The 26141-nt window shown below is 39.3% G+C and overlaps 1 protein-coding gene and 1 non-coding gene across 2 annotated transcripts in view; one reads left to right on the top strand and one right to left on the bottom strand.

The window, feature by feature from the left end:
- Nucleotides 1–26141, bottom strand: part of Toll-6 (Toll-like receptor 6) — a 250197-nt gene that overhangs the window by 181118 nt on the left and 42938 nt on the right. The gene's annotated exons all lie outside the window — the stretch shown is intronic.
- On the top strand, nt 7113–9933 carry LOC105674056 (uncharacterized). The gene is made up of 2 exons (XR_010890202.1): nt 7113–8999; nt 9320–9933. It is a non-coding gene; the product is annotated as an uncharacterized protein (transcript).

Raw genomic sequence — 26141 nt, 5'->3', positions numbered from 1 at the left:
ATGAATTTAATAAAGTTGTGTCGACGGTAAAATAATGCGGCGATATTAATAGCCGCCCGATATTGGAGACTGAAATTTTGCTAGATGAAATGTGACCGGTGTTTTCGGACGCCGTTTTAAGACCGCCTTTTCCGGCCTCATAAGCGTAGTAATGAAGATGTAGAGTTTAAGTGGAATGCTCTCCACGCTACGCGCGGAAGCCTACTCGATGACAAGTGATCCTCGAAGAAGCGAGTGAGAGGAAAACATTGTTAATTTCCTTTGCAGATTCGAGTGTCTCTCGTGCCCGTCCCCCATCCCTTCCTTTTTGTCCCTGTCATGCAACTACTCGTTTCAGAATGCCGATTAAATTAACGTCTCTCCGTCAGGAGAGAAACGATTGCTCGGGTCGAGACAAATCGAATTCGAGCGCCACGTAATACGTTGTAAAGTGACACGACTGGCATATTTCGGATTTTCTAGCTATTACGACGGCGCAAACTTGGAGAATAAAACTTACGTACAATAACTCGCGCAGAATGTAGCTTGAAAGCGTAATTCCGCTTTTTATTTAGCACAACGCGGATACCGAAACAGGAAACTGTTGCTCATGTTACCATTTAAATAGTCATGAGAAGCTATCTCGCGCTACAATTTACCGCTTATAGCTTTATCGAATAATCGTTAAGATTTTTAACTCTTGTATTTACATTACTTACCACTCGAAACTTCACTTTGTAATTGCTTTTACTACCTCTTGATAGTTGGAATTACTGACTTATAAATCCAATTATGACGGCAACAAAATAAAGTTGCGCGAAAGCAATTCAATGATCCGCGCTATTGACTCGACAATAAATTAAAAGTTTCTTTTAACGAGGCAAAAAGTTTGACATTGTGTACATGTATGTGCATTTGCCGTTTTAAAATTATTCTTCAATTAGTGACAGAAATGTTCACTTTTCACAGAATTACGCGCGTAGAAATGGGATATAAAATAGAAAAGTATTCATATCTTTCTATAGAAAAATCTTTCTCCGATAACTTTCGCCATCCGATAATCGTGTTATTCGTTTTTTCATAATCGTTTTTTAATTTTTTAACAATAATTTATCGACCAATCTTCTAATTATTCGTCTGCGATATCGCGAGTCCGCGTATCGCGCGTAGTAACGCGCGTGCAATGTGCCATTCGCATGGCTGCACTTGCGAACGAACGCAGCAGCTCAGCCACTGGACCAGGGTGTTAAAGCGTTAGGGGATTCCCCCGATGTGTCTGATGATCATTTTATATTAGCCAAGGGGAATCTGCATGACAATGGGTGGCTCTATTGTGTGATAAGCGCTTCACACTGCGCAACCCCATCCATATGTTAATATCCTCCCGTGCTTACAGCGACGGCTAACTCGTGAAAGTGAATTATGTGTACGCGAAAGTGCGTGATGGTACTTCTCTGCCGTCTCCGTCTGGGCCTCCCCAGACCCTGAACTACACCCAGACGCATTATCTCTGTACCATTCTTTCAGATTTCACAGTTTCAGATTCAGCGTGCGTCTTTACGTCAAGCGAAGCATCCCTAGAATTACAATTACGAACGCCACGAGGGAGTGTATTTTATTTCTCGGCAATAATAATTAACGCCGACTGTATTAATGTAATTTAATTTACCGTCGTTTAAATTTTCTAGCTACTAATTTTCCGCCGTTGCTGTGTGCTGATTAAAATAGATATATAATTCAATTAGTGAATTTTTTGGCACGTTTTTCCTTGATATAAATTTACGACATAAAAATTCATCATTGTACATACATTTTACAATTTTGCAGTATCTCGTACACTTGAAATTTTCCGCGTTTTCCAAATTTCTCGCGCGGTTAGGAAACCAAATCGTTGTTTGCTATTGCGACTCTTGACGATCGGCGATTGCCCACGAGAGTGACGATGAGACGTGTGAGGCAAAACACGTTCCTATCGCCGCGCGATATTTCCTCACCAGATCTCGAAATGAACGTTTGTCCTTTGACTGCTCGATTGCGGTAATATGACGACCGTCGCAAAGGTCGATTGTCGGCACGGTCGAACGCGCGTCGTAGTGCGATACTGCGGAATACTCTCGTATGCCTTTGGAATCGCGACACTGAAATGGGACGAGGGTTATCGCCGGCTGCCAAAGGGGTGACGGCGAGCGCCGAGACGTTAGGGTGTCGACAAACGATGCAGCAGCCCTTTTATGACGGTGTCTGGTTACCTCGGAGAGCGACGAGAAAAAAAAGACCCGGCGACGAAATTAAGAGTGCACGCGGCGAGAGAATCTTCGCCGAGGCGTGACGTAATCGTTTGATCGACCTTCGATACGCGCAATGTGGCCCTTGATCACACGCAAAAATGCAGCAACACGCTGATTGGCTCAATTAAACGCGTAAACGCGAAATCGAATGAACGTTCGCTCGCTCTTTGATGTCGAATTATCCCCGCATTTTAATAACAAAAATTTGCAGCAATTGGAAAGTTATAAAATACGAGATTTATAAAATGGTTAGAGTGTTGCGGAAAATGTACGGAGTGCATCAAAATTCAATTGATTTATTAATATTTCATTAGTATTTTATGCGTACAATGCGTACAAATCGAGCAGTCAAAGGACAAAACGTTCATTTTTGTAATGATGTAATCGATTATTAGTGTTTAATGATTTACTTTACATTTAATAATATTTAATATTATTTCCTTTAATGAAACGCGCGTATTACAGTGATTTGTAGCTTTTGTCGCGGGCTTACAAGCAATGTTGCTCCCATTTGTAATGCTTTAAGAAGGAACACATGCAATGAAACGGATCCGGCGTGACGTGTGACATGATCGTTTGCAAGAATCATTTGCAAGCATTATGCACCTGCAGCGCGTGGTGGAATACGGACGGACTATATGGGTGACAAGCAAGATTTGTGGCAAGGTATATTATACGGGTCGTAGCAATGACATTATGACATAATATCTGCATTTCGCAGGAGAATAATGCTTCTGCGTAATGCACGACAGCATAAGAATTGCGCCGATAAATGTATTAGTATTTATATAATTGTTTCATTTGTAAATACTTTATTTTACAAATGCAATGCTTTCTATTTTACGCGTGTTATAATAAATAATGCTGCATGCTAAATAATTGTTACACGTTTATCGCAATAATACGCGCAGTATATACTGTCTACGCAAAATACGTACAGAAACACATATACGTATTATACAGGTATAAGTATGGAATCCGTTATCGTATTTCGTATGTCACAAAAGCGTAGATAACGTCATTTCCGGCTTCTGTGTATCCGGCTTATATATATATATAGACGTCTCGATACGGCAGAACCATTAGATAATTGAAATAAAAGGAAGGGAAACTCATAATCCTTGAAAGGCATCTGGTTGAACTAAGAGATTCTCTTTTCCAAGCAGAGATGAAACGAAATCCTGTATAAAAGCAAAAAGCATTATCGAGCGAAATAACTCGCTTTAATTGGCAAATCTAGTAATCAACAGACACCGCGCCATTATGCGCCCTTTCAAATTTATTTGATTTATTAATACAAATGACAAATTGATGTAAAAATTTGCATCCTCTATAACTGAAACCACTTTAATTGTTTTTACCGGTAATTCGATGTTATTGTTGAAAACGGAAACTGAAACCGCATCGCGCTCTCATAATAATAAAATGAAAATTGATATAATAAATAAACAACGAGCCACACGTTGATTGCATTGGAATAACACACACTTACGGTATTTCTGTGCGAAATATTCTATGGTAACGCCGCTATGTTTGACTTTTACGCGAACTGCAAACTCATGTTAAGACAAGAACACCATGAAGAACTATGTTGCAAATATCCGACATGGTCCAACATAATACAATGGAATGTAATATACGTAAAGTGGAGTGTATGTACATATAAACTACATCGTGCTCTACACACGGCAGTGCATGCGATTCTATTATCCACATGCACGGTTGTGTTACTTACGCTAGTAAATTTTACTTTGGATCGTAAGTAAACTTCCGACCGGGATAAATTTCATAAACGGTGCGCTTCCGTGCTTTTCCGCGATTATATGTGATTATCCGAAAATCCTATTGAACACTTATTATATACATATATACATATATATATATATACAGTAATGCAAATATGTTCAACATAATTAATTCGTTTATGAGCACATAGTGATTAGGAGCTTAATGCCAGATGCTTAATTATGCATACTCTAACTGTGAATACATAACATTTTCTCTGATCTAAATCGCAAAGCTCGTAAGCTGTTTGAAGCGCTGCAAATAATCTAGTACGCGATTGGAGAATTGATTTTCTCCATTTTTGCTGTCGAAATAGCGATATGACATTAAAACATATTACAAAAACACATACTGTTCTTGTTTCTTTGTATTAAAAGAGAAACGGTGAGAGCACTAAAAGTGAACACGAAAATGTGCTATTTTATTGACAAATACTGATATATCTCGATTGAATCTTGTATCTCAACTTGAGAGAGCCGCGGGGCAAAAACATTGCAAAAGGAGGTCTCCGCAAGAATTAAAAGAAACTCACGAAGAATCGAGAAATCGAATGGCTTTCATTCCATGCCATCTTCACAAACCCCTTCTTTCATCTTTGGCCTCCCCACGCAGACGTTCCTCGCCTTTGCGCTTTCGACGAGCAGGTCGTAAAACGTTTTCCCATAAAACGTCCTTCCTGTTGCTGGTGGCACGTCGCCGGGAATCGTTACAAAGAACGTCGTGCGGAAAAGGAGGTCAAGTAGGTAACAAAGAACCAACGACCATTCATCTGTATTCTTACGATCATTCCGATCGATAACGGAGTACGCAGGTTCTTCAAATATGTCACCAACTTATCTTCTCTTCGAGCAAGCAGCGCGCTCGAAATCGCAGTCTTCATTTATTTGAATATCGATGAGCGCCTCGATCGATGGAGAAAATTGTGTTTCCATACAATATACTTATTATTTCTAAGATTGCATAGACAAGAACAGTATTAGTTATTGAAAATATATTCATTTAAAGACAAGCTTTGCTTACAAAATAGCGAAAATATTTGATGTAGTAAAAGATTGACGATATTAATTGAGAAATACGTGATATAATAATACGACAAACGCAGGACTTCAAAAAAGATAGACTTCAAATAATAACGTATGGTGCGTCCATTACGTGAATTAAAAAAAGCAGGAACGTACACATTTTCGTTTCGGCTTAATTTTGTATTTTTTTACGCTCACGCAACTGTCGTTTGTAGTCAAAAATTGAATAAGGATATTGCGAAAAAATTGCTAATTGTAAAATTACATTAAATTAATGAGATTATTACAGTTACGTGGACTGTGGCCAAAAATAGCTAATAAAGCGCGGGCGAAGGAAGAAATGTTTTTATTCAAGCGCAGGGATCGCGCAAAACAAGGAAAAGATTGCGGAGGAGGCAAGAGAATTCACGCAACGGCACATTCCGCGATGTTATGGTGAATAATAAAAACCCGCGTCTGCATGAAGTACACGTGCCGTTTTCATGACGATCACATTCACCCTGGCGATTTTTGCGAGCAGTGCGGTCTGACCAAAGTGCATCTCAGCTGTACATAATTGATGGACGCATTTGGTTGGAAACGCCTTGCGTGGCTTTGCCAGCGAATTGGTCTTATTCCAATGGAACTTCGATTTTTCTGTCGGGCTTCAGTCGGATGTACAATATTTAAATTAGAGCGGTCGATTTTCTTATAACTTGTTTTGTGCAATTCAAATTAGTCTAAAAATTATTAACCGTTTTAAAACATTAATTAAAGTTCATTAATTAATCACCTGCAGATTCTCTTATCTTTTTCTATGCAAATCTTGACTCGTATCGACGAAAATAATCTTGAATATTTGCGAAATATTCATCATCGAGATCGCATATTATACTCAAATTTTGATGACATATCGAATTTTATTTATAACCAGCCCATCTTGTCGATAATATTTCAATCTTATTCGCCGACTGCAAAGACTGATCAATCCCGAATCACGTTACAAACATACATATTATATCAATGAAAAAGAAACTTGGATGTTCTGAATAAATCGCTAGGGAACTCGCGTGCAGGCCGAGAAAAATGTCCATTGCCTGAAGAATATTCATTCTCAGCGGATTTCTGAACTCTTTCTATGCACAACGACATTGCAGTCCCCGCAGCGCACAAGGAATCCGGAATACCAGCTTTCGCATTTGAAAAGGAACTGACAGAACGGCAATAGTGGGTAAGTAAAGCCGGAAGAATGAAAACGAAGCGGAAGAAGAGGAAAAGGAGTCATATTGCGGAGGTGCACGGCGCATCTCCGTGGGAAATAATAAAACTTTACAGTAGTCAGAAAATATCCGATCGTTTTTGCATATTTTCGTGCTACTTCTATGTAGCTGTAATGAATAATTTCACAGAAACGTCATAAATTCTCTAAATCTTAAATAATACACGCGACCTCTTTCCCATATCTTTCATTCTGTTTACTCTGCATAACTCTCGTATCGTTAAAATTCGAACAGCGGCGTGTGTCTGAATTCTCGCCGCGATAAACAATAATTATTAATTGTTTTTATTAATTTTGAAGGAAATTTGGAAAAGGTAAGCTGATCCATCAAATTGCACAATAAATCAGGATGCGCGCGACACAACACGGTGGAAATCTGATCGATTACGTCACCGTGTACGCCGATACCACCGCGCGTGAAGTATTTCGTACGCAGTGCGCAAAATGTTTCCCGCCCGAGTCATACACGCATCCCACTTCCAACAAAAATATCACCGCGGATAACAATGTGACACGATGGGAGAGAACGAGGAAGCGCGGGGTGTAAAAAGAACTTAGATTACAAAAATGCATCAAGCGAGACGGTGACAAATAGTCGAACTTTCTACGACCTGCAAATTACACGTATTTTCATGAGCGCCGGGCGCGCGCCTTCGAATCCGCGGCACTTAGGGAACGACTCGTCCTTACGGAGGGATTTTCGTCAGGACGAATCGCGCGCGGGATGCCGCGCCATCGTTCTCAGCGCGCGCGATGGGATTTCCCGAAGTTTTCCCGACCCGAGCCATAACTGAATTCGCTCGCGCCGGTAAATTTCGCCTCCTCGTCAATAAAGTTACATGCGAGATTTTCCGAAAACTTTCGACTTTTGGTTTTAATGACTGTTTGATAAAATCGCGGTGAGTTTCTCCTGGGAAACGTAACGTCGTAGAGTGTGCTCTCAAGAGCGCACTTTTTCAATACTCAACATTAAACATTTTGATACTTGAACGTGAAATTAAAGCGCGGAGACTACTCGAGGCTATTTGATTTCTTCAACTTCCGCGCCTTACGTAGGCATTACGCATCGCTAAAGCGAGATGTTACGAGATTGACATTAAGTCCCTCTTTCCCGAGCGATTGAAAGGTGGCGATGGCGCAAAAGCGTCGAGAGTGACGCGCTCACAAAGAAGACGTGAGAAAGCGGTCGGCGGTGGTCGAGCGCGAGAGGAAACTCGAGTTGCGGCGAAGAAAGGAAAAAAACGTTAAGATACATAGGAGATATGCGCCGGGCGGCGCGGCTGTAAATAATGAAACTTTACATCAGCGCGGAGATGCTTGCGGTGTTTTCATTGCGTGAAGTGGAACTGTCTAGACGCATTCAGTGCTTCCCAGCACAGCGCGAGCGCTTTTATAGTATCCTCCTCTCCGCCCCCCTCCCCCCCCCCCCATTCCTCCATATCCTCCTTCTGGGCCTGCAATTTCCCGCAACGCGCTCCTTTTTTATCGTCTATTTTTTCGCGCCGCATTCCCGCATGCAACCACCAGCATCTAGGCCGTGCCGAAAGCCGCGCTTCGACGCGTGAGCTTTCGTTCGCAGGTTGAGACGAGCGTGCTTCCGCGAGCGTAGCGTTCGATCAAGCAAAAGTACGCGCGGAATTCATTCTCGAGCGAACCCGAAAGCGTTCCACTTTTATTAAAATGGAATAGCGCGCACTGGACGCGTCGCGACGCAATGTGCCGTTGCGCGTAATAGCACGGGTCATTTGCTGAAGGGAGTGCGTGATGATTGGATTGATCGAATTTACAGCTCCTATGCCGAAAGCGAGGGAGTAGTCTGCGGAATTACTCCTTTCGGAGCCGAATATTCCCAGGTCCCCGGTAGCAATTTCGATAAGCCTTCCTGATGAATACTATTAGCTTTAATGGCTTCGAACGTTTGCGATTTTTGTCGATACTATTTCATCGGGTTCGATCAAAAGCTCTCAAAGCTTGCAATACTCGCGTGCCATTTTTGTAATGTTGATTTCATTAGCGTATCAATAACTCGGAGAAATAAAAGAAAAATTTCATATTCATAAACGGGGTATTGACATCACATATACGCGATTTTTAAGAGAAATTTTAAGAAATTTTTAAAAAATATTATCAATGTAACCTTCGATAACGCAATAATGAATGTCCTGAGTTGAATTGATATTTAAATAAGAGATCGTTTTCAAATCGGTGAACTGAATAAAGAAATATTATTAGCTGCAAGGTTTAAATTCGAGAACTGTTGCGTATTAAAAAACATTTCCTATCAAGTATGTTTTAACAAGCAAATTGGATAAACAACAGATGTGAATTATTAACGCTTGTCGCGCAATGATATATGCCATCCTTCCAAGAAAATGATAACGCGGAGGTATAAATGTGCTCGCCGATCAATTAGACGAACAGTATGAGTTTAACTTAATACGCGAAATCAGTAACTAACTTTGCAAGATGCGCGTGTTACCTTCCATAATTTTGTGCCTTTTTATGGCTCTCTGTGTATTGGCAAACGATGATTCGGCAAACGATAATTCGGCAAGCGATAACTCGGCAAGCGATAACTCGGCAAGCGATGACTCGGCAAACAATAATTTTGTCTTAGGCGAAAGAAAAGAAAACGATCATCTTGTTTATGTAAAACAGTATCTAAGGGTAAGTAATCGTTTTTTTAGTAATATAATCTCATATATTTGGATTCATATGTATATCGTAATTTATGCCCGGTTTACTGTACCTGCTTAAGCATAAAAGCATAAATTTATGATTCGATAAGTCTCGTGATGCTCTTTTTTATAATATGCTTTTTACTTGCTGCAGTAACTTTTTATATGTTTAGCGCATAAATTATGTTTATGTTTGAATTATATATATGTATATCGATAATTTTTATTAATAGTTTCTTATATTTAATATCATTTTTAATATTGCTATTTTATGGTTAATATAATTAAAATTACATTTACATATTATAGATTTCAACATTATTTGGTGAACCTGCGACGATTACAATCCCCGTGGCTTTAAGAAAAAATAAAGTTATCACCCAGGTTAAGTTGCATATTAAAAGAAACAAAGCCACAGTTACAGTGCTTAAGGGTGAAATTGGTGAACAATTTTTAGCATTAAGAGTTGAAGCACAATCTCGAGGAATATTAGCAGTGTCCGTGGAAGTTTACGGCTCAGACGCCCAAACAACTCCTAGCCCAACGACTCCAAATCCAACGACTCCAAATCCAACGACTCCAAACCCAACGACTCCAAACCCAACGACTCCAAACCCAACGACTCCAAACCCAACGACTCCAAACCCAACGACTCCAAGCCCAACCACTGTCGCTGATGCATCTGATAATGAAGAAAACGAGTGATAAAAGCAGCAGTATATCGATAATGGTAATGGCAACAATACATTCGAAACGATGGCGATAATAAACGGAACAGCTTTGAAAACGTAGAAGCCAATAGAAATTAATAATTTGGTTGTTAATGTAGAAGAAAATTGTTATAAATATCTAATTTATGATCTGAATATGTAGCAATTATATCACATACATGTAATAAAAGTAAGATTGTATGAAAAGAATAACGCTCCTATAATTTTTTATAGAATTATAAGTAAAAATATATGTGGCAATTTTTTGATAAACACGTACATAAATCAAATCAATATTAGACTTTAATACGCAGCAGAATATTTTAAGAAACCGTGCTCTACAAAATATGAGAAATTTCGGGGAATTTTAAATGCTGGTTGCGTCTTATCAAATTTACTTAGCGTCGCGTCGCTTGAATATGCTGATATAAAGAATAAATCACATGACTTAGCACCTCAAATAACTGTTTTAACTTTGATATTACGGAACTGCGTATTACGATTATAGTTGAATTTCAATATTCTTTTTTTTTTTCCTTTTTTTCTCACGGCCTCTTTTTATGCTATCCTTCGATTACATTACATTTATTTGACTCATAATTACGTAATAACTTGAAAAAACGAAAAATACCATGCAATTCATTACACATAAATTATATTATCTCTCTTATCTAATTTATTTATCAGTTTATTATATTTTGTTGCATTAATATAAAAACTTATTGAACATCTGTTATCTTTCCGTCGCTTTCTTGTTTGTTATTACGCAACTAAATCAACGTGAAGTAATGGAAAGATAAGAAAGAAAGTAAGAAAATAATAAAAAATTATATTATATATAATTATATATAAGAAAAATACGGAAAATTGGTTATAATATAACTAGTTAACATATAACTATAAAAATCAATAAATCTACACATCCGCGCATTTATATTTATATTTACTTATTTAAATCTCTTGTATCGGCTAGTCTCGTATCGTCGATAATCCGCAATTTATTTGCAAAGAAGCCACTCACGACATGATATCCTTAACTCGATGATACTCGGTACAACGAATGTGAAACGAGTGCATTTCTAACGCCGTTTGCTCGTTTTACATCGAAATACGGACGAACGATACAGAGACTCTTTGATGACTGCAGATCGAGAGGAAAAAAGCTCGAATTTTAAAATCACATAAATGCACGCAGTTTTTAAGGAAAATATTAAAAAAGGTATCGTAAACGCGACAAACAATATAGTAACAAAATGATAGATACTTCGTTTATTATGGATTGATGTCTAGAGTTGAGTTGAGCTTTTCAAATCGATGATTTGAATGAGAGGATAATGTTAGCTGGTTAGAGAAACTCAAATCGTTAATTCTTTTAAAACTTTTTCTTGCGTCATTGAAAAATATTGTTTTGCAGATTCCCCAACAAGCGGATGCAGATTTACAATGTCAACACTTGTTAAGATTGTATACAATAACACGTAATATTTTTCAAGGAGAATTGATAACGTGAAGCTATAAATGCATTTGCCGTTCATTAGGGAAGCAGTGTGATTTCAACTGATACGTCGGTCTACAATTAACTTTACAAGATGCGTGCTTTACTTCCTGTGATTCTGTGCCTTTTTATGACCGTCCACGTAATAGCAGACGATCTTGTTTTAGGTGAACGTCAGGAAGACGATTATCTCGTTTTTAAAAAAGAGATTAAGAAGGTAAATGATTATCTTAATAACACGATTCTCTCTCTGCTTATGTTGGATGTGTGTGTTTGTTTCAATATAATAATTCACATAAGTCTGATTTACGATCACACCAATGTAAAAATTTATAGTTCGATTAATCTTATAATTATCTTTCTTATCGCACGCTTTATATAGTCTGGAAAATTTTCGTTATTTTTTTACCAGATTTTATTTCATATTTTATTTTGCTTGCAATAATTTTAATGATTAATACATAAATCGTATTTATGCCTTGCTATTTTTACTTTTTGTACGAATATTTTTTATATTTAATATTACAACTATTCTAATATAATTTTTGATGCCGTTATTAATATGACTGACACTTTATTTGCAGCCTACACTTACTGATAATCCAATGACCGCAAAGGTATTGGACGCAAGAGATCTTAAAAATGTGGTTAACACTCATGTTAAGGTGGCTAATGTAGAAGAAAGCAAGACCACGTCTAAATTAATTAAAGTATTACCACTATTTCCTTGGTTCTACTATTAGTATTGGCTACAGGACAACAGGGAGAAAAGGATTAAATATAGAAGTAGAACGGCAAAAACCGACGCACGCTCCTCAGAGACCCTTGATTATTAAAACTAGCAATGTCCAATTTTTAACAATGGAAACAGCATGATGTAACAACAAACTTTGGCAGTTTTGACGATATGGAAGCTAATTAAAATAATTACTAAATTTGCAGTGTGAAAATTGTTAGGCATTTAAAATCCGCATACGCAGCAATTATATATTTATTATGTAAAAATAATGTAATTAATGTTAAAATAGCAGCATGCTGTTACACAGCAGTTATAATTATTATGTTAAAAGTTATTATGTACATTCATTAAATACAGGGTGATTCAAAATAACCTGATGTCCTTGCAATGCCATATTCTTGAGCGAATTCTGAGACGATTTTTCCTTTTACAAAATTTTGTCCGAATCTTAGTTTTCGAGTTATAATTGAAAATAGGTAGCAACTTACGAGTTCGGTACAACGGGCAGGCAGGGACGCGCAACGTATAATGAGACTGTCAAATGTTTGCTATCGTCTCATGACGCATTGCACCGTCCCTGCCTGTCCGTTGTATCGAACTCGTAAGTAGCAAACTATTTTCAATTATAACTCGAAAACTAAGCTTTGGACAAAATTTTGTAAAAGGAAAAATTGTCTCAGAATTCGCTCAAGAATATGGCATTGCAAGGACATCAGGTTATTTTGAATCACCCTGTATATAAAAGCAATATTTTAATATGTATTGAGTATAGTATTGTCCTATGTAATTGTAAGCGTAAATATGTATAATAATTGATAAATTGGAAGATTTAAAAATTTGTGTTAAAAAGTAGTGAAAAGACAAGACGAAAAACAAGAAAACGAAAGAAAAATTACAAAATAATAAAATACGGAAATTTCTAATGTCATTCGTTTCACGTCGGTGTCGAAATACAGACGAACGATACGGAGGTCTTTTGATGACTGCAAATAAAAAAAAATTTGCGTTGAGTTAGCCGTCTGTGATTAGCAAAATGCTCTTTGAGCATGTTTATTCGGATCATAATGGCCGCGAACGTTTTCGACGGCATGTAAATATGACGGAAGCGCGACGGCGCTTCATCCAACTCAAAAAGCTGCCTCTTCCTCGCGACTGGGTATTCGCATACGCGACGTCATTACGCGCACCGACGGGAGATACATAATTCGGCGGACGGTGAATTCGCATATTATTTTCTTCCGCTCCGCGAAACGACAGCATAAATTAGCGTCGAGCGTTGCGCGGCGTGCGCCGCGCTGCCGCGCCGGGTCACCGGTTATGCAAAATGCGGCAAACGGCCAGGATTAATTAATACCTTTTTTTTTCCCTCTGCTACGCGCTCACACACTCGCGTAACGGGGTTGAAGTGGAGGGTACGTTCAGCCGCGGCAGAAAGAAACGAGACTTCGAGGGGGAGTGATAAAACGAGCGGAGCAGCAAAGAGGGATCTCTGTTTCTATGAACACCACACGTGCGCGTCCGTATGTATATATTTATCCGTGTGTACGTGTATGAGGGGCAGCTGTGCACGTCCACTAATTTAAATTGCCGTTTCGCTCTCAAGTATTCCTAGGAGTAATCAAGCTCCGGTCGGCCCAGACGAAAAGGACCGTCTATACGCGGCCACGCGCTCCCCGGGGCAGCCCTTCTAATTATTTTTCGTGAGTAGAAAATTATGCTCGGACGTCCGGGCTAACGCGCGTGGCGACACTCCCCGCCATCTCTCTTCTCCTCGCGTACCGCCCCTGCGTTTGTACGGATCTATGATACGAGTCGAGTGTGTTACGGTCGAGCGTGTGTGTGTGTGTGTGTGTGTGTGTGCACGGCGCAATACTACGGATTTCATTGCTAACATTTGCGGTCGCGTTGATAATTCGCCGCGCACCGCGGTGCTTCAGAATGTAACTCCGCAGCGCACCGTCTATACATTTAATGCACCTAAGGCTTTTGTGTGATGTACTGTATACGTACGTTTCATGCGGCAGAAAGTTTCTGCCGAATAGAAGGTATAATAGTTAAGGATAACTGCGTAGGCAAGTGCATATAATACCCCGGCGTTTCTTCAACAAATCCGTTTGTCTTGTATTCCTATCTTTCGTATAAACACCTTTACTTAGCTCATACTTATGATATATTAAACTCTTTCATACAATGGAGTGTTAAACGCGACCTAGATGCAACTCGGCTAACGCACCAATTCGCTGAAGCGTTTCACAGCATCGTAACATGATTTATAATTCACTAAATATTATTAAAGAGCAAGAATGTCACAACATTAATATGCATATGTGGGGAAACGGTTTAGAAGTTTTTTGCTACGAATAAAAATAATATGTAGAAGTTAAAATGTTATGATAACATTTAAAAATTTTTTACCCACAGCATTTTAGTGTAAATTTGCAATTTCTTCTAAATAACGTGATAACGTATTTCCATTTGTGCAGATAGCGACGAGAGATGAACGGAGAGAAATTCGAAATGTTCACACAATACAATGAATTTTCCGGCACATGTACCGACAATCATCCTTGAATCCCAAAATCAACCAATACCCGTTTACGACACATTTCTGTATCAATGTTCATGCGAGAGATATGTGAATTCCATCACGATCCTAATTGAGTCCCGATAATTTTGGCGCCCTGCCGTAAACGCAAATATATGGTTGATATCGCACGTACGCATTTACGCGTAGTATTCGGCCAAATCGCGATACAAGCTCAGAGCAAGGTGTTAACGTATCCTCTAATATCGCTTCTGTAATTCAACGGGGATTACAGCTGCCAAACTCGTACGCATGAAAGTATTAAATACAGATTAAACTTTCTCAATGTACATTAAAAACATATTACTTTGTTCCTGTAAAAAAGAATTTAGATAAAAAAAATTTGGAAAATTTCAAGAATGCATTTATATTCAGCAGAAACTGAGAACAACATTTCTCTGTTGCAAAAATTTTAACTAAAATAATAATAATGTTTAAAATATATAATATTTTCTAAAAGCGGAGTAATTTTTAATATTTTTAACCAGCAATTTTATTCGTAAAAATTTCAAGTACTTTTAAGGTAACAATTAGCAGTCCGTTATTCTTAAGAAAATTATTATGATATTATTACGAGTGCGGTAAAAATAACTGGAAACGGCGTCTAAAGGGCAGAAAATATGTTTTCCAATTGAAAAAGCTTTTTCCTGCAAAGCAGCACGATGTCAGGTCACAGAGCACTGTTACCATCCCTCATTGAATGCTCAGCATCCGTATAAAGACTATTCTCTTCTACTGGCTGCTCCTGACATCTCGAGGATCTATATTTCTGGCAGAACCATCCATCTTTGGACCGTTCAGGTGACTAACGCGGAATATATTGTGCTTCGCGCTACATTTGGAAGGCGATGCTTATCTTTGATGCATTACGCGCCTCTCTCATCCCGTGGCGAAAATTTTGGAATCATACAATTATAATGTGGCGCGGGATATTTCCTAGATATTTCCTACGTGCGTGTAAAGTTCATAGGGGCGCGTTTCACGCAACAACGTGAGACGCAGGCGGATATTGAATTGTAGATACATGCATACAAATAATTCGCGCAACAATGCATGGATATGCGGCGTCGTTACGATTCTTTCTTTTTTTTATATACAACCTCAAAAATAAAAATTGTGAAATATTTTATACAGAATTTGAATTTTATATGGGCTGCGATAGCAGCCCTCGATGAATATCCACTCTAGCACATTCGCGTATATATGAGGCCCAAAAAAAAAAAATAGATGCACAGAAGGTATGTATGCAGAGTCGCCGCATTTCCTTTCACGCGCAGATTTTTTTACCAATTTGAGCTCGGTTATTGCTCAGCTATTCCTTGACAGTGTTCAATATTTAACGCTAATAAATATATGCCCATTGATGATTATTTCGTAAGTAAAGAAAAATTTATTAAAATCAAACATTTAAATAGATTCCCGCTGTACGGCATCAAAGATACGACTCTCGTGTGTACGTGTAATTTGTAAAAAGTAATTGTGTATCAATAACCAGAGTAATACGAGCTCACAGCGCATATCTGGAAAATAATTAACCGTATACCGAAATGGCGAGATCATATTCTCCGAGGCGCGCAAAGGTTGCACCTCTGATAAATTTGCAATTCATATAATTGCACGCTACAGTCGAGTCGATGGTATATCATCGCGCGTATAGCCTGCGGTTCGGGGGGGAAGGGAGGGCCCGTATATGTATATAATCCCATCGTCGTGTCTCGTTCGCAGAAGCGAATGGTTCAAAAGCTGCCATTATACGCCGCGAGCGCGGATCAGAGTCGGAACTACGGCTTAATATCACGGAAGTATGGAAAGGGATAAAATTGGAAGTCCCGCAGCCGCGGCACGGAACGAGAGAAAATGTCAGGCGGGAAGACAGGAAGGCGAGATGCCCGAACGGAGACATTTGCTTGTGCGCGCGCGTAACGGCAATGACAGTGCCGAGAACAATGTCAATGTTCGGGATAAAGCGAGAAAACGTAGGAGAGAAAGGCGTGGCGGAAGGTGGTTTAGCTCGTGGATGGATATTGCGTACTGCCGCGTACAAAAGCCGCGCTCGCGAGAACGTCCACCCTCCAGGCCCTTCTCCAGGCGCAGAATAAACCACGTTGCTTTCCTGACAATAGAATTATATCCAAGTTTATGTCCAGCTCTCTAATCGCACCCGCCGGATGTTTTCCCATTCAGCCGCGGAGTCATTTCATTTATATTACGCCATCGATAATATTTTGCATCGAGTTTCCGCGTCCGATTATTATCTGTTCCACCGGATGCGCTGTTATGTTACGCATAAATTACAAAAATCTGCAGTTAAGATTGAAATCAATTTAAAGCTTCTCGCGAAACATAAATATTTTCAAGAATATCACAATTAACTTTTGTGGGAATAGTAAAATATTAATAAAAACATAATGAATAAGCCTTTGTCGGTAAAAATTTTCGTACAAGCTAATTATGATTAAAATGTTAAAACGTTACATTCAATGTTTATCAGATGTTTATATCGAGATTAATTAACTTGAAGTTTCTCCGCTTTATTTTCTTAATTAGAAAGAAGAAAACGAATACGACAAATTCTAGTAATATGAAATTATCGGCGCACTTGCAAAATTTATAAATCAGATGTTGAAAAGATACGCTTTGCGCACGTCTAATCATTTATTTATTTATTTCTACTTTAGCGTCGACTGCTTTCATCATCATTATGCAGACAACAAGCGTGTCCTTCGTTTCCACCTCGGCGGCAAAGTATAACAGAATACCTCTCGCATTCTACATTACGCCACGTCCCTCATTCGCGCGCAGGTGTAATCTAGCATCCGTTTACAACGCGGAGACAAGGCTACCGTGTTAAGGTAAAAAACGTATGTAAAGTAGGGTTCGTTCTCCGGGAAAACCTACTCACGGCTACGGCGTGCGGTTGGATGCACGCGCGCGAACAAAACGATCTCTGTTTAGACCCGTGTCAGTGATCTTCAAAGCTGGGATAAACGCCGTCCCCGCGGAAACGAAGGATATTACGTTGAAATTGTGCGGAATGTAAAATGCATGAGATGCAGCGCAAAAAGCGGAGTCGTTCGCGACGAAGGGCGGAAATAATTAAATTCTAGTGTAAACGCCTTAAGTATCGACGTTTACGTAATTGCTTTCAAGAATAACAAACGAACTTTTCGGCGCGGTCTCCGTGGTACCACGGCGTCGATGATTGCTCGTTCCTCGCGGCGAGATAAAGAGCAAGCGAGATGTACCGAGATGGCGAGAGGGAGAACGGAGAATTATAGGAAGAAATAATTTAGTCTCCGAGCGAGCGCTGTTATCGGCGTGCGATCTCTCGCGAAGATCGTCGTAAATCGGACTAAGCCGCGATATCTTGCGCCGTTAATGTGTGCGTCGCGTCGAAAGAGGAAGGGACGAGCGCACGGCGAACGTGACTTTCGCCGACGAGACTCAGATAATTTTTCAGCCTATAAGCCTGCCGTTAAAACGGGAGAGCGAAGTAAGATATACGTGTTTTATCGGAACGCAGACGTTTACCATCGGCGCGTTGAATCACGGAAGGAAATATAATGGCAGATAATCTGCTGAGCGATATGCGCCGAGATATTAACGGTGATTTACACGGCGGAGTAACAACAATAATGCAAACAGATACGGATAACACGGAGTGTTATTAACCGTCGGCGCTGCAAGATAATTGCGAGAAACGGATGAAGACACACGACGCGGCACGTGTAATCCGAATCTTCCCTTAATCGAACTCGCGATAATCCGGATTGTTCTTCGGGCACGCATTTCAACTGAATGCGCATATTTTCATATTTTATTGCGATACCGCACACACATGGCTGTTTAAATAATGGAAATGTGCTTTCGCATTAACGAACCTGGATTACAGTCTGCGCATCGCGAATTAATTATTTGTAAAAACGACTCGGAACATTCTGTTATCAGAAAATGAGCCCGGGATCAATTGAGATCGCAGAGCGGGGAAGTTGAAACGTGTACATCCCGTCACGAAGACGTCTGGTCGTATCTCTCGAGTCCTCTCTCGAGAGTGAAAGAGCATCTCGCGCGTGACGGACAAGAAAACGCAAAAATATCGAGGTTTCGAGACGAAGTGCGAAGGCGTGACAACGGAACGAGACCGCTGCGCGTAAGTCACAGGTGACAGGTTGAGAGCGGCGTGTGGAACGGTAAAGGATAGAGTGTGCCGCGTTAAACGAGACACGGGCACGGGAGGACGATGGAGGGGCGCGCAAGAAAACGCGATAAGAAGAAGAAGAAGCGGACGAAGAAGGGGACGAAAAAGAAAAAGAGGCAAAGGAGCGGTTAAGCCACTGACTGGATATTGCGCAGTGGCGCAAACAAAAACCACCCAACCCCAACCAGGCACTACCACCGTCGTCGTCGTCGTCGTCGTCGTCCTCGTCGTCGTCGTCGTCGTGAAAGTCCTCCCTGCGAAACCCTTCTTCATCCCCTCATGCTCCTTCTACCTCGTTCTAACCCTTCCTCTTCCCAAACCAACCCCAACTCGACGTCGAGCGGGATGAGCGTCGCTATCTCTCCGCAAAACATATAAACTTGGGCAACAGAAGGCAAGAAACTTAATTCACTGGAAAATACACAACAGATAAAGCTGCTTTCAGACGTGCCGCTGAAAGGAGCGAACGTCGTTGCTCACGATGGCCCGGACGATGCTGCTTTCAGCAGCGCGACGCGCTAAATGAAGCCGACCGCTAAAGGGTCGCCCGGCCACTTCCCGTCCGTCGCTGACCACTCGCTTTAATGTCCGGGAAATAATCGTAAATATTTTCCATGTCAACCCCGGCAACGTATTCTCTCGTTTACCAGCTACGGCCGTTGTCTGGCGTCCGAAAGCGCGGGAAGGCTCTCTCCGAAAAATTTACCGAAATTACGGACGACGCGACGGCCGCGCATATGTCAATGTTTGTAATCCGCTCGAACGGAGCTGTCGTTGGTGTAACATATGTCGGCGTGTAACTCGGCATCCGTGGACGTATTTGGATGTATGATGAAGTACCGGTTTCGCCGACAGAAATGAAGCTCAAGGGACAGAAGGAGGAAGGTCGTGGCTTTTATATTTTGGATGAAAATATTAGATGGAACGAAATATCGAACAAAAAAAAAAAAAAAAAAAGAAATATTGTTTTTAACGCGCACACAGCTTTTTGCAACATATTTTGCAACGTAAATTTGGAGTTATAGAAATACCGCAGCAAAGTGTAAATTAAAAACAGGAAGAGAAAGACCGACCGGAATATTTATGGTCGACTAACATTAAAGCAGTCAGAACAGGTTTGGACATTTAATAGGCCAATCCTTTCCAAATATTGCCCGGTTGAGATCATAGACATATCTAGACGAAGCGTAAAATGTCACTTTATGCCGGGCAAGTGAAGCTTAAGGGATAGAGGCAAAGCTGCAGTCAGCCAACCATATTTAGGACGGAAAAACAACGGTCTGACTTTGTACATATTCACATCAGTGTTTTGCATCATAGCGCTGTTATGTGAAGAGCAATGTTAGCAAAACTAGCAATTTATGAGAGAAAATTGCGTTTATAATACAACAATTATGATACAAAATTAAGAATCAAATAGTTCCATTAAATTATATCGGTTAAGTTGAAGTTTCATGTTCTAAAATATCATAAAATAAGTTTCGAAAACTCTGTCTTAACTACTGTAAGATTTTAAATGTCGTTCCGTTTTCGTTGGAGTTTTTTAAATCCGTCCATTATTGTTATCCAGGACATTATGTACGTGAGCAAAACATTCTTGATAAATTTTGTTGACGCCGCGCGGCGAAATCTTTTCTTCGAGCTACCTCCACTGATGCCAACCTAACTCCATCATACGGTATTTCTGATATCGATCGCGTTCCGCGAGAGTGTCCCTTCGACACGAGCGCGCATCGACGCGCCGCTCTTGGCGCTCGACGATGAATTCTATTTACGGTCTGATTCGCTTATATTCAGTCTTATTGGCGCTGGCACGGGACTGACTCCGTCAGGCGCGTAGGGCATGAAAGTGGTGCCTCTGCGAAGGGAGTTCGCGAAGCGTGCAAGGAAAATATGAAATGTTTCATTTATCCTGGCCGGGTGCGCGTTCCGCCGTACCGGCTCGCTTATAATGTTGAACCCAACGTGGTTAAACTCACGCAGAATTACGTCCAGAATTCATGCGAGGCGCGGGCAACGAAACTCCAGCCAGAACCGACGCGCCGTGTTGCCCCGCAGATATTGTTACTCATGTGAATACACTAAATAAATTAAAGCGCTTCAGAAACAGCGGCGGGCCATAATAAGTTAATCACTTCGCTCGGAGAGCGCGCGCCAACTAATATAATTAAACAATCGAGATTGCGTTTCCACTCTCGTGCTCGGCGGGATCTTGCAAGGATCCGTGCGCGGTCGAGTGCGGAGCGTTCACGAGCCGCTCAGCCGAAGAAGGGGGACGCGACTGCGAAAAACTGCGCTCGCGCTATCGGAAGCGCGATGCTTGTAATTGCAATCGGCGGAAACGACAAGAGCGTGAAAAGGCACAACATTGCTCTAGCCCGTCAATAAGGGAATATCATCGTGAAACACATACCGATCACTCCAATATCTCCGGCCCTTCCGTCGGAGACTTCAAAGCTTTCACGTTTTACGTTACGCACCGCACCACATCGTATTACATCTCGTGTTATGGTGTGTCCATGCCGATCTCGAAACGCGCGCACAGCGAAATTTCATTGAAACAATAACGTCGCATGTGAAACATTAGAATCGTAAGCTTTTTGCAATTTTATTCAAATTGGTCGAATATATTTAAATTATTTAGCGTACTTTATTCGTTTTTCCTATTGTAATCTAAGAATTCTAACAAGCAAGCGAGTCATACCGCGTACATTACTGAGTACACAAACTTTCAAGAAAATACGTAATAATTACATACGGCGTGAAGCACAAAAGAGATGAAAATACTCGGCGCATTGCGAAACCTTTCGACGATGTGAATGCACCATTACGATTTTCCGGCGACGTTGAAACGTGCTTTCCTCCTACACAGGCGCACACGTTTATTCGTACAAAGGACGTTGGCCGGGATATACACAGGCGCACCCACGAGATCAAAGTCGAGACAGAATTTTGCTTCAGGGGTCTTTAACTCGACGTTATGCGGAGATCGAAGAGTCCGCATTGTATATGCAAAACTCGTATAGTAAAATGCAAGCGAAAGTTGGAGAAGTAAAATTTACACATTGCCTTTGTGCAGTCGTCATCTATTTGTCATTTTTATATAAATGTCGAGCTCTCTCTCTCTCTCTTTCTCTCTCTCTCTCTCTCCCTCTCTCTCTCTCTCTTTCTCTTTCTCTCTCTCTGTTTGCATCCCTTTGTGTATCAAAATCAAAAGTATCAATGCACGGAAATATTTGCCAATTGACAACAGCTGGCAATAACATGTGCCATTTTTTATTAAACGCGCGTATTAATATTTAAGTCAGTACATTTTTATGAAAAAGTCAAACAGAAATACAGCGTTTGAAAAAGTAAAGTGATTAAAACGTTTGAATAAAAGTAAAAGAGTCGCGTGCGTCAAAGAATTAATTTTTGAAAATGGAAAAATTGACAACAAATGAATTTCGTCCACTGTGCTTAAAGTGGAGAATAAAATTTATTGTTGCGATATTTTTATCTATTCGTATTTAAAATACACATTGTTTTTGATGAGAAATACGGAGACACGATAGAATAACGAAAAATGTCTTTCCGTGAATTAGAATTATTTTGAGAGATAATACGGGAGAAGTTTTTACGGAAAAGGGATGACAATAAAAATTATTTCGCTTGCGTTTGCGGCCATTAACATTAACGCGACGTTTACGACGTACCATCAGGAAGTTCAAGTTGACTGTGCTCGGTTTGCGCTTACAAAACTAAAGTTTGTTCTATAGAAAGCTCGTTCTCTGCGCCGAGAAAATCCTTATCGTCGATATTGCTGTCGATAATGAGTTTCTACGTCATTCAACTCGGCATTACTTAGTATACTTGAACGTGATAAAACGCCAAACATATTGACTGCTGTTCTAAGCAAATAGCTACTTTGTATTTTAACATGAACACAAAGCACTCGCTTTCCTTCGTTTCGCTTCTACAAGGCAGACGAGCGACTCAGTCAGAATGCAAACGGTTTTGCAACACCGTGATATGACATATTCGTATTTCTTTACATTAACGTCATTGCATTGTTTCGCGGAGTATGTAATATTAAAAAGTTTGTTCCAGTCCCGCGTTGCACTCGTGACTCAAAAACTTCTTTTATTAAAAGCCATTAGTATGATAAAACAACTTGGCTAATTATTGGCAAACGGCCAGTGCTGGTTTTTAAAATAGCTGCTATGACTTTCTCTTTGAGAAAAAGTACTTTGTGCATTATATTTCAATGGATTACGTCTACAGACGACGGATAAAAGCATATAGATACTGTATTAAAACTTTTGCCATACATTTTTACTGTTGGGATTTTTACAATTACAATGGATTACGTGTGTATGAAGGACATATGTTAAACTGCACACGTTGACAGTCAAATGAGATTGTAAACGCAACATGAGACATTAAACGTTAAAATTCGTTTAGATAAAAATAATTTTTAATTAACATGTATTTTTTATCTACATATATTTACACATTTATAGCCTCATGTAATTCTTCAATTATTGTTTACATTATAACTTACAAATTTAGATAAACATATTATCAGACTTTGCATATAAATTCCGCGCTTCCACGATGAAGAAAGTATGTCCATGGACTATCCCAAAGGAAATTTAATTAAAAAAACATATTTCCCCGCGTTGTTCGCCGCAAACATAGTTTGTAAAGGCTCGCTTTCGAGATCTTTCTCCGCAAACATTAGCGAAGCAAAAAGGAGCATAACGCGAACATCTACATTGCTTGTGATTATTTAAAAGTAAAGCCGAGCGAGAGAAAGAGAGAGACCAAGATGAAAAATATACATACGCCGCTTTCATATCTTTTAATTAAGAAAAAGTTTATCACGGACAAAAGTACATGTTCAACCTCTCTGCATTACTAATTATGCGGAGGCACGTTCTGAAAAAGTTTAACCATTCTGATTCAAAGAAAAAAAATGGGCTTTTTACTTTTCCATCACACGAACGAGCGGAGGCTACCAGTGATACAAAGATGCGGAATAGACGTTTTTAATTTAAAAAATTGCGTTCTTTCGCACTTACAAAACGCAAACATGTAATTCTGCGAGTTTGAGGATTAATTTGGAAAGCTATATATAACAGCTTTGAGAGTAATCATACAGAATAAATCTTTGCGCCGCGCGTATTCTGCGGGTTCAACTGGAATTGTACCGACCGAAATTATTATTTTTATGGAGCTTAGAATTTATGTGAGAGCTGAGCTCTCCTAATGACGTACTTTGACGGGATACTGGGGGTCGCCGCGAAGAAATGCTTGTAAGAAGACAAAATTGAGCGACACGGTGTAATGAGTAGAGATGGTAGACGAGGAACGAGTCTCATCGAGGAAAATATATTTTCATACAAGCCAAGCTTTTTACAACTAAGGGACTGTGAAGCATTATGTGCAGTGCTTTTTTATAAAACAACATGATGAAATTAATAAATGCTATAAATTCAGCTCGTATCATTGTTAGCTAATATGACCAACATTTCACCCACAAATATTACACATTTCCAAATTGTTCGCACAAGTTAAAATTATTTGCAAAAATATAGTTTGTAATTATTGCTTACTTCTTATATTGCTTGAATTGTGCAACGTTCTTACGTTGCACAATTCAGCTGTTTACGTAATTTATGGACTAATGGCAGTAATTAATATAGTATCAGCAATAGCTTAACCAGTGCAGCATGACCAGTGCTATTATCTATCGTATATGTATGTGTATGTACTAGGTATTATATATCCATCACTTACGGATATTATATATAAAAATGCACATTTTTACAGTCTAGATTTCTTTCTTTAAAATGTAAGATTTCAATGCATCGCAGTAAAGTTCTAGACCTGCCAAATTATGTGATATAAGACTCTAAAGAATAAAAATGAATAAAATGTACATTTTAATATTAATGTATCTACATTTTATTCATTTTTATACCTTAGAATCTTATATTATATTATTTAGCAGGCCTAAAATTTTACTACGATGCATTGAAATCTAATATTTTAAAGCAAAAAATGGTTTAGAATGTTAAAATATACATTTTATTCAATTTTAAGCAATGGAAATTTATATTATAAAATTTGGAAAATCCAGCATGTTTTAGTAATTTTTTAAATAATACATTTTTGACGTAAAGCAAATAACATAAATTTTAATCTTTTTTAATATTTAAATAAAAATGTTTTCATTTATTTCGCAGAAAAGTTTAATTATACTTCTTAATTAATTATTTGTTAAATATTAAGTATTTGGTAAATCTGCTCTTTTTTTTTATCTGCGATAAACCAACATTCAAATGAACGCGGAATGTAATCTCGCGCGTAAGTCCGCCCCGATTGTCTCTGACCTTCTTCAAATCCGCCCGAGGTTTTAGAATTCTGCGTTAATGCAAGGGCCTCTCTCTGCACACCAAGCCCTCCGGAAAGACAGTCTCTGCGTGGGTGGTGCGTGTACATGTCGCCCCATACGACGCCCGAGGCAAGCCATTAGACGGCGACAATGCACACCCTTTCCCCGACTTTTATACGTATTTCCGCCATTACTGCGCATTCTATGTCGCAATAAATTCTTTCTCCATCGCATTAAAATTCTTCAAGGGCATTCTGAATACTTGGCTCTGCGCAGCAGCGATATTGATGTCCTTCACCGTGAACAAAACGTCTTATCATATAGTACAGCCTTTTCGTCTCTCAAACTCTTGTTCTCGAAAAGGCGTGCGCTACTTTGCCCAGAAAAGAGGGAAATATCCGAAAAAAGTACGTACAGAATGAGTGGTGCCATTAGCGAATGTAAGCTTCCGTACTATTTACAGACGTTTCTGTTATCACAGATTTTCCTAATTGGTGTAAAAAGTGAAGTATTTTTATTAGATCTCTGTTTTTACTAGTAATAATGACTTCTATACATTCTATTAATGCATTTAATTTTTTAGTGTTTTGATCATTTTTAAATCAGCGGATGCTAAATTTATATGTGTAATAATTATAATAGAATAAAAAGAAGATTAAGAGAGAAATGAAATGGAGATTTATCAACAAAGTTATTATTAATAGCAAATACAACAAAATTCAGAAAAACAGAATAGATTAAATATTTTTAAATTTATTAATGTTCTATAAATAAAAAATTTTATTCGTATCAAATAAGGTTCTTCAGCATAAAGAAAGGAAAGGTTTCTCTGCGCTTTCTGAGAATGAATAAAAATGCTATGTCAGAATATTGAGCAAACAGTGACTGTTGCTGCTCGAGAAACCGACAGAACGAGGGAATTCCGTAAAAAAGAATACTCTGCTTGATTAAGCAAGACGCTTTTTCTCCGTGTCAGCTCTAATTAACTGTGTAGATCTCCGCGTTTAGGAGATAAATGAAAAAGGA

The sequence above is a fragment of the Linepithema humile genome, chromosome 5 (genome assembly GCF_040581485.1).
Source record: "Linepithema humile isolate Giens D197 chromosome 5, Lhum_UNIL_v1.0, whole genome shotgun sequence".
Classification (NCBI taxonomy): Eukaryota; Metazoa; Arthropoda; class Insecta; order Hymenoptera; family Formicidae; genus Linepithema; species Linepithema humile.
The sequence above is the reverse complement of the archived record's forward strand: the minus strand, read 5'-3'. Positions and strand labels throughout refer to the sequence as shown.